This window comes from Puma concolor, chromosome D2, assembly GCF_028749965.1.
Source record: "Puma concolor isolate L17-30 chromosome D2, mPumCon1.1.hap2, whole genome shotgun sequence".
Taxonomy (NCBI): domain Eukaryota; kingdom Metazoa; phylum Chordata; class Mammalia; order Carnivora; family Felidae; genus Puma; species Puma concolor.
In genome coordinates this window covers 39742860-39755203 of record NC_141677.1, presented here as the reverse complement: position 1 = coordinate 39755203, position 12344 = coordinate 39742860, and the positions used below count along the sequence as shown (strand labels likewise).

General features: G+C 48.4%; 1 long non-coding RNA gene across 1 annotated transcript; it reads left to right on the top strand.

Moving 5' to 3' along the window:
* The first annotated feature begins 1631 nt into the window (after positions 1-1631).
* Positions 1632-11991, top strand: LOC147576006 (uncharacterized). Its single transcript, XR_015241994.1, has 3 exons — positions 1632-1878; positions 2121-2301; positions 11251-11991. It is a non-coding gene; the product is annotated as an uncharacterized LOC147576006 (long non-coding RNA).
* The last annotated feature ends 353 nt before the right edge of the window (positions 11992-12344 follow it).

The window sequence follows — 12344 nt, the reverse complement described above, 5'->3', positions numbered from 1 at the left end:
ATTCCATCAGCACGTACCCGCTTGCGTGGCTGGTCTGAACCAGTGGATGTTGAGCGAAAGGCCTCTCTCGTCCTCCACCCCTTCCTTTCTCTTTATGTTACTCAGCAAGCCCTAAGATAAGGGCTCTGGGTGGGGGGATTCAAATACCTAAGAGATCTTATCTCTGAACTCAGGGAGCTATCCAAAGACTCCCAGGATTTGGGAAGGGTGAGCAGAAGGTGCTCAGAGCAAGCTCTGCTGGTTTGGGACAATGACTTGTGTCTCATCGTCCTCTTGCTTGAAGCTGGCGAGCATCTGAGCTATTAGGAGTCTTTGTAGGGTTCCAATGATGAACGTTGACAATTTCTCAAGCTGGTTTAGGGACGGTGTTGCTGGCAGAAGTTGCGTGGGATGGCACGTGACCTGCCTTTGGTCCGAGGTGGGGACGTGCCCGTTCTTGTCCCACAGACATCTCAGTTTCCTGGGCTGTAAAGTGGAGACCACGGTCAGACTCACCTTACAGGATGGTCATGAGCATTAGGTGGTGTATGATGATTTGGGTGCTTCGTAAACTGTGAAGTGGACGCACGTTTGTTCTTGCCGATGTTTCGTGAAGCTGGAGGTCCAGGGATGTCAGTTCCTACGAGGCTCGTGGAGCTTTGGGGGCCCCGGGGCTCTGACTACACCTGGACTGTTACTCCAAATCTGTATAGTTTGGCTGTTCTAGAAGAGAGCCCTGAGAAAAGCAAGTGACATCATGGGGCAGTGGCAGGAGCCTTGGATGGCAGCCCGTGGCCCGAGCCTCGCCCAGGACTGTGTAGCTCGGTAACCTCGAGCGGATTCTCGGGTCTCAGTTTCCCATCTGCAAGATGAGGCAAAAGTGGAGGGGCCACGGAGTGGGTGGGGGCAGTAGAGTAGTTAAAAGGTCAAGATCAGGGGCGCCTGGGTGGCGCAGTCGGTTAAGCGTCCGACTTCAGCCAGGTCGCGATCTCGCGGTCCGTGAGTTCGAGCCCCGCGTCGGGCTCTGGGCTGATGGCTCAGAGCCTGGAGCCTGTTTCTGATTCTGTGTCTCCCTCTCTCTCTGCCCCTCGCCCGTTCATGCTCTGTCTCTCTCTGTCCCAAAAATAAATAAACGTTGAAAAAAAAAAAAAATAAAAGGTCAAGATCAGAGCCCAGGCCTGAGTTAGACCGCCCGTGTTGCCACTCAAGTATGCAAATTGCTTGACCTTCTCACCCCTGCCCCGTGCCTCAGTTTCCTTGCCTTTGCGATGGCACAGTAAGAGCAGCTGTCTCACGAGGTTGCCGTGGGCGTCCAATAAGCCAGGACGTAAAAAGCATTGAGGACGGTTCCAGCAGTGAGAGTCAAACACTTGAACGCTTTTGTCTCTGGCACTGACGTCTCCCCCCTCTGGAGCGCTCTGGGTCTACGGACAGGGGTGGGATGCTTTATGGGGGAGCAGACCAAGTGGCCGAGAGCGGGTGAGCTGGGGCAGTGCGCCCAGGGGAGGGGGGCCAGTGATGGGTAATCTGTAGCAGTTTGTTCCCCGGGCGTGAATCGACTGACCCACTCAGCCAGAGCCCCTAACCCACGTACCCACCTCTGGAGGGCAGTGGGAGGTTTACACTCGCACGTCTGAAGTCTTCCCTCCTGGAGAAGCCCCGGGTTAGCTTCCCTGCCAAAGCTGCTCTTGGTGATTAGGGGAGACAGACAGCCCAGCACCGGGGGGGTTAATGGTGCCCGGCCACGGCCGGTACAGTAGAAGTGAGCCCTGGATGTGGATTCTGACCTCTGAGACGTGACGGTCCTGGGCTGCAGTCATCACCGTGTCCCCTCCAAGCCCATCATACACATCTGTGAAGTGAGGGATCCGCCTGTGTGAACCCGGAGAAGATCGATGGGTGAGAGTTGGGCTTACTGACCGTGACTCTCACCGTGACCCAGGGCGTCTGTAGGGCGTGTGTTAACAGCCCAGGGAAGCGGCTCGCCTCAGGCATCCCTGAGCTACCACGAGGCTGGATGGAGACTTCCCTAGCTGTAGTCCCACCTGCTCATTTTACAGATGGGAAAACTGAGGCTCAGGCAAGGTATGAATCTTTTTTTTTTTTTTTTCAACGTTTATTATTATTTATTTTTGGGACAGAGAGAGACAGAGCATGAACGGGCGAGGGGCAGAGAGAGAGGGAGACACAGAATCGGAAACAGGCTCCAGGCTCTGAGCCATCAGCCCAGAGCCCGACGCGGGGCTCGAACTCACGGACCGCGAGATCGTGACCTGGCTGAAGTCGGACGCTTAACCGACTGCGCCACCCAGGCGCCCCAAGGTATGAATCTTTTTGTGTGCGCTCTCAAATTTCAATCAACCCATTCTGCTTCCACTTCGTTTTCTCAAATATCAGCCCTCCAGGCAAAGACCTAAAATAGTTTTGTTTTTTTTTTTTTCTATTTGCTTATCCGCTTCCTAAACTGTCTAAATATACTCACTTTTATAATTAGAAAAAAGATAAAACCATAAGAATAATGCAAATTCATTGCCATTTTTTTCTTTTAAAGAAAGTACAGAAAAGTAAATGTCTCAAGAACATTTGAAGGTACAGAAATTAGGAACTATTAATTACAGCAAGCTTAGAACCTATATGATTTCAAAGACATTTGCGTGAGTTTTCCCATCGACTACAGAAAAAACCCTGAACTCCTCAACCCAGCATCCAAAGCCTCCTCCTGTCTGTTCTTTTTTTTTTTTTTAAGTTTATTTATTTATTTTTGAGAGAGAGAAAGAGAGAGGGAGGGAAAGAGAGAAAATCCCAAGTGCAGAGCCCGACGTGGGGTTCCATCTCAAGAACAGTGAGATCACGACCTGAGCTGAAATCAAGAGCTGGACGCTTAACTGACCGAGCCACCCTGGTGGTACCTCCTTCCAGTCTGTTCTTAACCACCCATTTCCCAGTCTCCTCTAAACTCAAACATAGTGAGTGTATGTATGAGCAAATGTACTCTGCTGATATCAGCCGATATGCTTCCTCTCCCTCCCCCCAGGGCATGCCATTCTCCCAGCTCCCAACTGTTGCTTCGGAACTTCTCTCTTCCTTCTTTCAATTAAAAGTGCTTTTGAGTACAAGAAAGAACGTCTTCAGCAATAAAGCCATTTCCGTGTCTCATCTAAAAAGTCCGGAGGTAGACAAGCCCTTGATCATGGTCTCAAGGCCAGGCTCTTTCTGTTCTAACATCCTTAGCATCGTGCACTTATGCCATCATATTTATTGCCTCATGGCCACAAAACGACTGCCATAGCCCCAGGCATTAACTCTGTGTCAAGGCAAGGAAAGGAGGAGGTCAGTACCATTAAATCTCCCCTCTCCCATCAGAAAAGCAGAAGCTTTCCCAGAAGCCCTGAGCTGATTTTCCGAGATGTCTTATTGGCCAGAACTCATTATGTGACTACTTCTAGCTACAAGGCAGTCTGGAAAAGTAAAGATCAGCCAAAAGGGAATGTGATTACTTGATTGGCCCAGACAAATCGAGATTCATCCCTAGGAGACAAGCACATTGTCGCTCGGAACAAAACTGAAGTTTTGATTGCAAAGAACGGAAGGATGGCTTTTGGGAAGTCAGTTCTGGTGAGTTTCTGGGCACCATGTTTTGTGACTGAAAGTCTCTATTGTTGATCTTGCCTCTATTGTCTCTGTTGTTGATCCACATGGGTAAGTCTATCAATCAATTGACACAGCAATCCTTTGACTCATGGATTTAACAGGAGAGCCTAGTAATTCCCGGTTTGGCCAGAGTTCCACGGCCTTCACCCAGCCTGTGCCGTAGGCACACAGTCCCTTGCCCGTCTCCCGACGCAACACCACCTCGGGAGCCCTCTCTCTAGTCTCACTCTTCGGCTTAAACGTTTTCACTGCGTCCTCCTGGTTTTTGTTCTCGTTCGTTACTTTGCTTGACTCTATCCAGCCCTCCTATCCTCAAGCGTTGCAAATTTATACTTAAAGAGCCGGATGGCAAATATTTTAGGCTTTGCAGGACATACAGCCTCTGTTGTGATCACTCAATTACTCAACTCTGTCCTTGTGCCACAAAAGTCAGCCAGAGACAAGGCGTAAAGAAGGGGCATGGTTGTGTCTAATAAAACTTTATCGACAATAGCAGGCAGTGCAGTGAATTCGGGCCCAAGCATTGCCCCTTGCCCATCGTTCCTCTTGCCTTTGCTTTGCTATCTTATCTACACTCCATGGAATATTGCTTCCACCCCTCTCTCCGGGCCCCTCAGCATCGTTACACCCTTACTTTTAACTGTGATACAGCTGACCTTTAGTGTCGAGGTCTAGGCTAAGTGCTTTTACCTTTGAAGTGGAAAACATCAATCCCGTTTCTCCAACGAGGCTCAGAGAGGTAAAGGAACTTGTGGAAAGTTGCATAGCTGTGAGTGGACTCGATGTGTCTGTCTGACTCCAAACCCACACCGCTAGCCAATATTCTCCCCAGCTCCTCTGGCCGCGACAGGCTCCCCTCGGCAGGCATGAGTCAATGTCGGCAGTGGTCTGAGGCTGCCGTGAACGGCTGGGGAGGCCAGACTTTTCCCTCCACACTCCCGGGCCTCTGCTGAGCCCTCAGCAAAGCCAGTCATCTTTACTGGACTCAGCCCCACACTACTCTACCTACGGCCACTCTTCGCCCTCCCCTATCCTCGTGACCACACCTCTGACGTCCCTGAGAAAACGGAGGCCACCAAAGCACAAACCCCTGGTTTCCGGTCGGACCCCCTTCCTCTCCTTCTCAGAGATCTCCGGATCAGGTCGTAGCCACCCGAGTATCACAGAGCCCACCTTCCCCTGCCTCCCCAAGGGACCCCGCTTCATTCATGACGTCTGGTTTCTTTAGAGACCCTTTGCCACTGTCTATAATCCCACTCTCTGTCCTCTTAAAGCAACACAACAAACATTAAAAAATAGCAGCCCTCCACTCAGCCTGCCCTCTAGATACTGCTCCTTTGTCTGTTTCCTTTCACAGCCAAGTGTCCAGACAGAACAAGAGCCGCCCCTCACCATCTCCACTGTCCTCTCCCATTAACCCTTCAACCCACTAGAATCATGTGTTCCTCCTCATTAGTGCTTCCCTGACATGGCTCTCACTGAGGCCACTGAATGACCTCCTAATTGCCAAGTGCAACGGGCTTTTCAGGGCCCCATCTGCCCTCACCTCTCCGTGGCATCTGACCTTGTAGACCATTTCCTGTTTCTTGAGACTACCGCCTCCCTGGCCCTTCTCCCGGGTTCTCCCTCCTGCCTCCCTCTGTGCTATTCTCGGTGTCCTTTGCTGGCTTCTCTTCCGCCCTTTGCTTTAGCCCGTGTGCACTCAGGGGCCCCGTCCCTCACCACACCTCTTCTCCGGGGGAGTCTGCCAGTTGTCTTGGCTTCAGTGATCACCCATCCAGCCTAGTCCTCCCTGATGAGCTTCAGACCTAATTATCTAGAGGCTTCTAGAAACTTCCACCTGGGTCAACCGCCAGCACTGAACTGAATGAACCTTTCCCCCACACCTGCTCCTCCCGTAAACCTTATTTCCCCAGTGGCCCTCATATCAGTTCAGTCAAACAAGCCAAGAGTTGGGAGCTATCGGAAGCTTGTCCCCGTCACTCAGGCCCCATATCAGAACTGGCTGCCAGATTCTGTCGATTCTACCTTTTTCATATCTCCTAATCCAGTCCATCCCTTTCTCCTCAGCTCTTCTATTTACATGGGTCTTGGGATTAATCTAATGGCTTGACTTAGTGTCTACACTCGAGCTGCTCTCAAAAATCATTCAGCTGTGTGGCCTCCGTCCCTCATGAATGCCGGCCTCCCAATGCGACAATATGCTCCCCATAGCCCAGGACTCCTTCGTTTGTGGTTACTCAGCACCCCCTCCCTGCCCTTCAACCTCTGGTCCACACTCCCAAGTCTCTCCAGGCTCTCCATGGCCCGCGAGCCCTCCAGTTCCCTCATGGGCGACTCCTGCTTGTATTTCAAGGAAATGCTCAAGCCCTCCTCACCTTTCCTGCTTGAACTTTCGTTAGTTAGTTTAATATCGACTATGCCATGCCACACCCCATAAACAAGTCAAATACTAGAAATACAAGTGGACAAAGGACTCTTCTTGTCCCCAGAGACACCTGATAGGCCAGTTCTCCTGGGCAGGGGCAATGACTACTGCCAGCCTCTCTAGATTTTTCAGAAATGGTAATTGTTCATATGCATAAACAGAAGCATTTTCTAGCCTGTGATATCCAGCACCACAGTCACAGGGGCGTATTTCAATTGAGAGTAACACTAATTAAGACGAACATTAGAAATTCAGTTGCTCAGTCCCACGACCACACTCAAGCATCAGGCATCACTAGCTGCACGTGGCTGGTGGCTACCATACTGGACAGCACAGATCTAGAACAGTCCATCGTCACAGAAAGTTCTGCTGGATAGATACCGTGCTGTGCATCTTGATTTTTAAAAACTATTTAGTCTAGGGGCGCCTGGGTGGCTCAGTCGGTTGAGCGTCCGACTTTGGCTCAGGTCACGATCTCGCGGTCCGTGAGTTCAAGCCCCGCGTCGGGCTCTGGGCTGATGGCTCAGAGCCTGGAGCCTGCTTCCGATTCTATGTCTCCCTCTCTCTCTGCCCCTCCCCCGTTCATGCTCTGTCTCTCTCTGTCTCAAAAATAAATAAATGTTAAAAAAAAATTAAAAAAAAAGCAAACTATTTAGTCTTAATGGCAATGCTTCTACCTTATCATTGATAATGATAATTCCTTATCATTACCGTATATCATTATCTGTTAGTTGTTGAACCAAGTTCCCTGGTAATGGACATCTAGGTTGTTTTCCGGGCTTTGGCTGTTACAATGTGACCACAATCCTTAGGTACAAACCTATTTATGTCCATGCAGATGTGTGTCTACAGGATAAATTTCTGTAAGTCAATTGCGGGTTCTGAAGGTGTGTACATTTTCCAACGTTCATTGGAAAGATTTCCTCACATGTCAATTACTCCATAACAGAGGGACACGCCCATCTCCTCATGAGCTGCTTAGCAAGATACATTATCAAGCTTTTTGGTCTTTATCAATTCGATAAGTGAAACATTTGCCACATTGTCGTTTTACTCTCAATGGGTGGAAGTATGAGGAATTATAAGTCATTTGTATTTTTTTTTTTTTTTCCTGTGAAGTGTTAATGCCCTTGTCCTTTCTTTACACTGGATTGTTTGTTGGCTTTCTTATTGATTTACAAGATTTCTTTACATACATAAGCCCGTTGTCATCTTGGCTGCAATTACTGTAATCTGGGTTTGTGTCCACTCCCCTCCCCTGCCGGGGTGAAATGTTGGGTGTAAATATAATCACTGTTATCAATATTCGAATGGATTCTGCATTTTGTGCCTTCCTCAGAAAAGCCACCTCTACTCCAACGCTTTAAAACATTTTCTTATATTTTCTTTTATTGCTTCATTTTTTTCTTTCGCATTTGATTTATGTGGAGTTAATTTTAGTGTAAGAAGTAGAAGCCCACATTATTTTTCCAGATGGCTAGCTAGCCTCAAATTATTTATTGAGTGATGCTTCTTTCTCCTAATGAACTAAAATGCCAACTTTATTATATATGAGTTGCAGAAATGTCTATGTACCTTGGTTACCAGATTTGTAAAATGAGATAATTACAAGTATGTAGAACAGTGCCTGGCACAGAGTACGTGCTCAATAAACGCTAACAATCATTCCTGATACGTCCTCCAGAGGTCTATGGTCTATTTCTGGACCTCATATTCTGTTCATTTGGTCAGTATATCAACTTTTTTTTTTTTTTTGAGAGACAGAGAGAAACAGAGCGTGAGTGGGGGAGGAGCAGAGAGAGAGGGAGACACAGAATCCAAAGCAGACTCCAGGGTCTGAGCTGTCAGCACAGAGCCCGATGTGGGGCTCGAACCCATGAACCGTGAGATCGTGACCTGAGCCAAAATCAGTCGCTTAACCGACTGAGCCACCCAGGTGCCCGTCTCCTGTGTTTTAAAAGCATACAATCAGATATGATTGATAAATGATGATAATTTTGCATCCTCTTTTCAATGCCCCACCTCTTAATTCTTCCTCTTATTTCCTTGCATCGGCTAGTAAGTCAATAACAATGTTGAACAGGAGTCCTAACACTGGGTGTATCAGGGACCTATAGCTACAATAATGCTCCATAGCAGATGGCTCAAAGCTCTGTGGTTGAAAACAATCATTTTCCTTGTTCATGTGTCTGCAGGTCAGCTGCAGGTGGGCAGATCCAGGTTGGGCTTGAAGGCCCCAGGTCCGCTCCACCTGTCTCTCATCCTCCCTGACCAGCTAGCCAAGGGTTGCTCCCTCTCCTATAGTGGTGATGGAAACCCAAGTGTGGTCTGTAGAAACACACGGTGATTCTTAAGTCCGTGCGCGGAACTGGCACACCGTCATTTCCTCCCACTCTCCACCAGCCGAAACAGATCCCACAGTCAAGCTAAACTGCGACGGGGTGGGAAAGATGCCCTGTCTTTAGGAGTAGAAACTGCAAAAATCACATGGTAAATGACATGAGCCCAGGGAGGGGTGAAGGCTTGCACAATGCTGTGAATTGCAACATCATTCTTTTGCTTGTTCTCGATTCTTACGGGAAGGAGTCCAGCGGCTTGGCATCCGAAACGACCGAGTTTTGGCTTGACCTATGAGAGGTATCTATATATTAATTCATATTAAGGAAATTCTGTGGGTCCTATCTTATTAAGAGTTTTAAATCAAGAATCAAAGCTGCATGTTCACCAACTACTTTCTAGTATATGATGAAGAATTCTAAAGTCTTCTATTGGTATTTTGATGTACAAATTACATTAATTGATTTCTTCATAGAGAGCCATCCTTGCCTTACTGGAATAAACCCCACATGGTGGTAGCATATTATCCTTTAAAAATACGTCTGTCTTCTACTTGCCAGTCTCTTACTGAGAATTTTGCACTTACATAGTCTTGAAGATAGAACTGTAGGTTTGCTGTTACTGTTCTTTCTTTTCGGGATTTTGCTTTCGCTGTTACGCTGGATTCTTAGATTCATTTTCAAGGCCTCCTCCCCCTTCCCTGCCAGGTGCAGGAGCCGTTTAAATGGCGCTGGGGTGATATACTTCTTGGAATTGTGATAGATTTTACCTGGGACACTGTCTGGGTCTGGTACCTGAATGGATAATGTCTCTTGGACAGCATTCTCAGTTTCCTGCCTGGTAATCGGACTGTTTCGATTTCCTATCTTTCCCGAGGTGAATTTGCATCATTTATGTTTCTAGAAAATCACCCGTTTTGCCCATGTGTTCAAATTTATTTTCAAAACATCGGACTGAGTAATCTGTTAGAATTCTTTTTTTTTTTTTTTTTTCAACATTTATTTTTGGGACAGAGAGAGACAGAGCATGAACGGGGGAGGGGCAGAGAGAGAGGGAGACACAGAATCGGAAACAGGCTCCAGGCTCCGAGCCATCAGCCCAGAGCCCGACGCGGGGCTCGAACTCCCGGACCGCGAGATCGTGACCTGGCTGAAGTCGGACGCTTAACCGACTGCGCCACCCAGGCGCCCCTGTTAGAATTCTTTTAATGTCTCCTGTGTGTGGTTATTTCTTCATCCTCATTTCTAATTATGGGTTTTTGTGTGCTGTTTCTTGATTGGGTTAGCTAGTGGTTTATCTACTTTACTTTTTGCCCAACCCCATACAAATGTGTTTCCATCAAAAGCCACTGCCCTTTGCCTCCCATTCACCACCCTCCTTCTAAAGGCTGATCCCACCACCTCTCCCTCGGGGCTCCCCTCCCCTCCTTCTCCAGAAAGGTGCCCCATGTCCCATGCTCCCTGTGTCCTGTTTTTTTCTACCCCCCTCTGCTCATTTGTGTCTTTACTAACAGCTTGTACTCATTCTCCAGTTTCTTCCACCTTGAAGTCTCCTAGCTCAAGATCCCCCCACTCCCAGCATATGAGTGATGTCTTTATTTTCTAAGGCTTCCTGGGAGTGCGTTCCTCGTGTCCAGACCACAGGATTGCTCTTCAGGGACCACACGGCGCTCTCACCTTGACGACGCACTTGAAGTGCTCTGGTCGAGGCCCTTTGCGACCTTCCTCAGAGCCAAAGCAATGGGCACTCGCCTCTGCTTACCTCTCCTGACCGCTTGTGACTTTGGCCCGTCTTTCTGGCACCCTCTCTCCCCTGCTGCCTCCTGTTTCTCCGACCATTTCTTCCCAGTGAACTTCGCAAATATCTCTTCTTCTGCTTACCTAATGCACGTCAATTTTATGCAAGGTTCTTGGTGACCTCAGCACCCATGTGGCGTAAGTGACCCCTCATATGCTGAGGAGTCCTCACACTCCCTGCAGCTCAGGGCAGACCTCCATTCCTGCTTTCTAGTGTGTTCTCTTGGGTGTCCCACGGGAATTTCAGTTCTGGATGCTATCGGTCTCTGTGCATCCCTTGAAATTTGAAATGTCCCACTCCATGGTCTCCTGGTCAGCCTGCCCTAAGAGAGCCCCTTCCAATATATCCTCTCCAGGGAGTGTTCTAAACCACAGGCATGCCGTTTCATTCTTCTGCTTAACACCTTTAACGGCTTCCTGTGGCTTTTAGGATCAAGGTCAGCTATCTTGGCTTTTTTCATGTGACCCTCACGCTCTGGACCTTGCCAGCCTCCCACACACCACCTCTGGTCCTGCCCGTGCACATCTTTGCTCTAGTCACCAAATGACTTGGGTTTCCTTGAACACGTTACCATGTTCCATGTCTCTGGAGATTTGCTGTGTTGCTTATACTTCTTGGACTCGCTTTCTTGCCTTTCCTTCCTGCTTCCTGAAAAGTTGGCTTAACATTTACCCACTTTGGGAAGTCATTCCTGACCTCCACCCTGGTCTGGTTTTGCTCATTTGCGGGAGGCCTCCTATCCCCAACCCAAGCTCTCCTTCTCTTGCTGTATCCTGATGGCCACCTCTCTTTCGCCTTCCAGAAGGAAGTCAACTTCAGAGAGGGAGTGGGTCCGAGCCACAGAAAAATAGGAGAGACAAAAGGGCTCTGGAGTTGGGACAGACCTAGAGGCATGATCCCAGGCTTCTCCGTGCCCACTCCTCATTTGTAAGGCAGGGGACAAAAGGAATGACCACCACGGGTTGTTGCTAGGATTGAACGAGGTAATAGACCTGAAAGTCCCTTCCACACGGAAGTTAGATTTTTTGAAATGCATTTGTTTCTTTTCCTTTCCCCAGTGTTTTCATGGCATGGGGGCAGCAGAGGATTTCTTCAAACGTAGCCTGAACCAAAGCCCCGATGGGAATTAAGGTGCTGGGAAACAATGACCACACCAAGTACCGGCAAAGATGAGGAGGAGCTAAGTTCTTACACACTTCGGGAATACTCTCTGGGGGCGTCAGATGGCACAACCACCTTGGAAAACAGTCCGGCAGCTTAACCAAGATGGGAACATACACGTGTCATGTGACCCAGCCTGTCCACTCCTAGGTATTTCCCCAAGAAAAAAGAAAGTGTGTGTCCACACAGAGACTTGTGCACAGGTGTTCTTAGCAGCTATTTTTGTAATAAACCAACACTCACATGCCCATCGATCGGTGAAGGGTGGTTGTATGGCATAGCCATACAATATACTGCTCATCGATAAAAAGGAATGAATGACTGATATTCGCAAAAACACTGGTGCATCTCCAAAGAATTCTGCTGAGCGAAAGAAACCAGACGAAAGAGGACGTGCTCAGTGTGACCCAGTCGTAGACAAGGAAAGCTGATTTGCAGTGACAGAAAGCACATCAGTGCTTTCCTAGGGACAGAGTCAAGGGACAGGAGGGAGGAATTGAAAAGGGGTGCAGGAAAACTTCGGGCATGATGGATACGTTTGCTGTCTTGATTGTGGTAATGGCTTCATGAGTTAAACGTACGTCAAAGCTTATCAAATCACACACCTTAAATGCGGCATATAGTTTATTGTATGTCAATGAAACCTCAATAAAGCATTTAAAGGAAAAGAAGTCACTGATAAGACAAACTTGGCTGCCTGCCTGTCCGATATTTGTTCTCCCTTTCTTTAGCTTAATGGAACCCCACTTTGGTTTGGGGTGGCAGTGTAAATGGACCGTAGTCTATGCCACTCGGAATAATCCCATTACCCGCCCCCCTCTCTCTCTGCCTTTCGCAGCTGGGAGAGGCCATGTGACCTAAGTCCAAAGAGACCTAAGCTAAAGCTGGTGATGGTTCTGAGAAAGCTTTGGCTGTCTTAATAAAAAGGGGTGAAAATGGCTGGCTGAGCCCCTTCCCCTCTGCCTTCTTCCTGTTTGGAATGAGAACACAA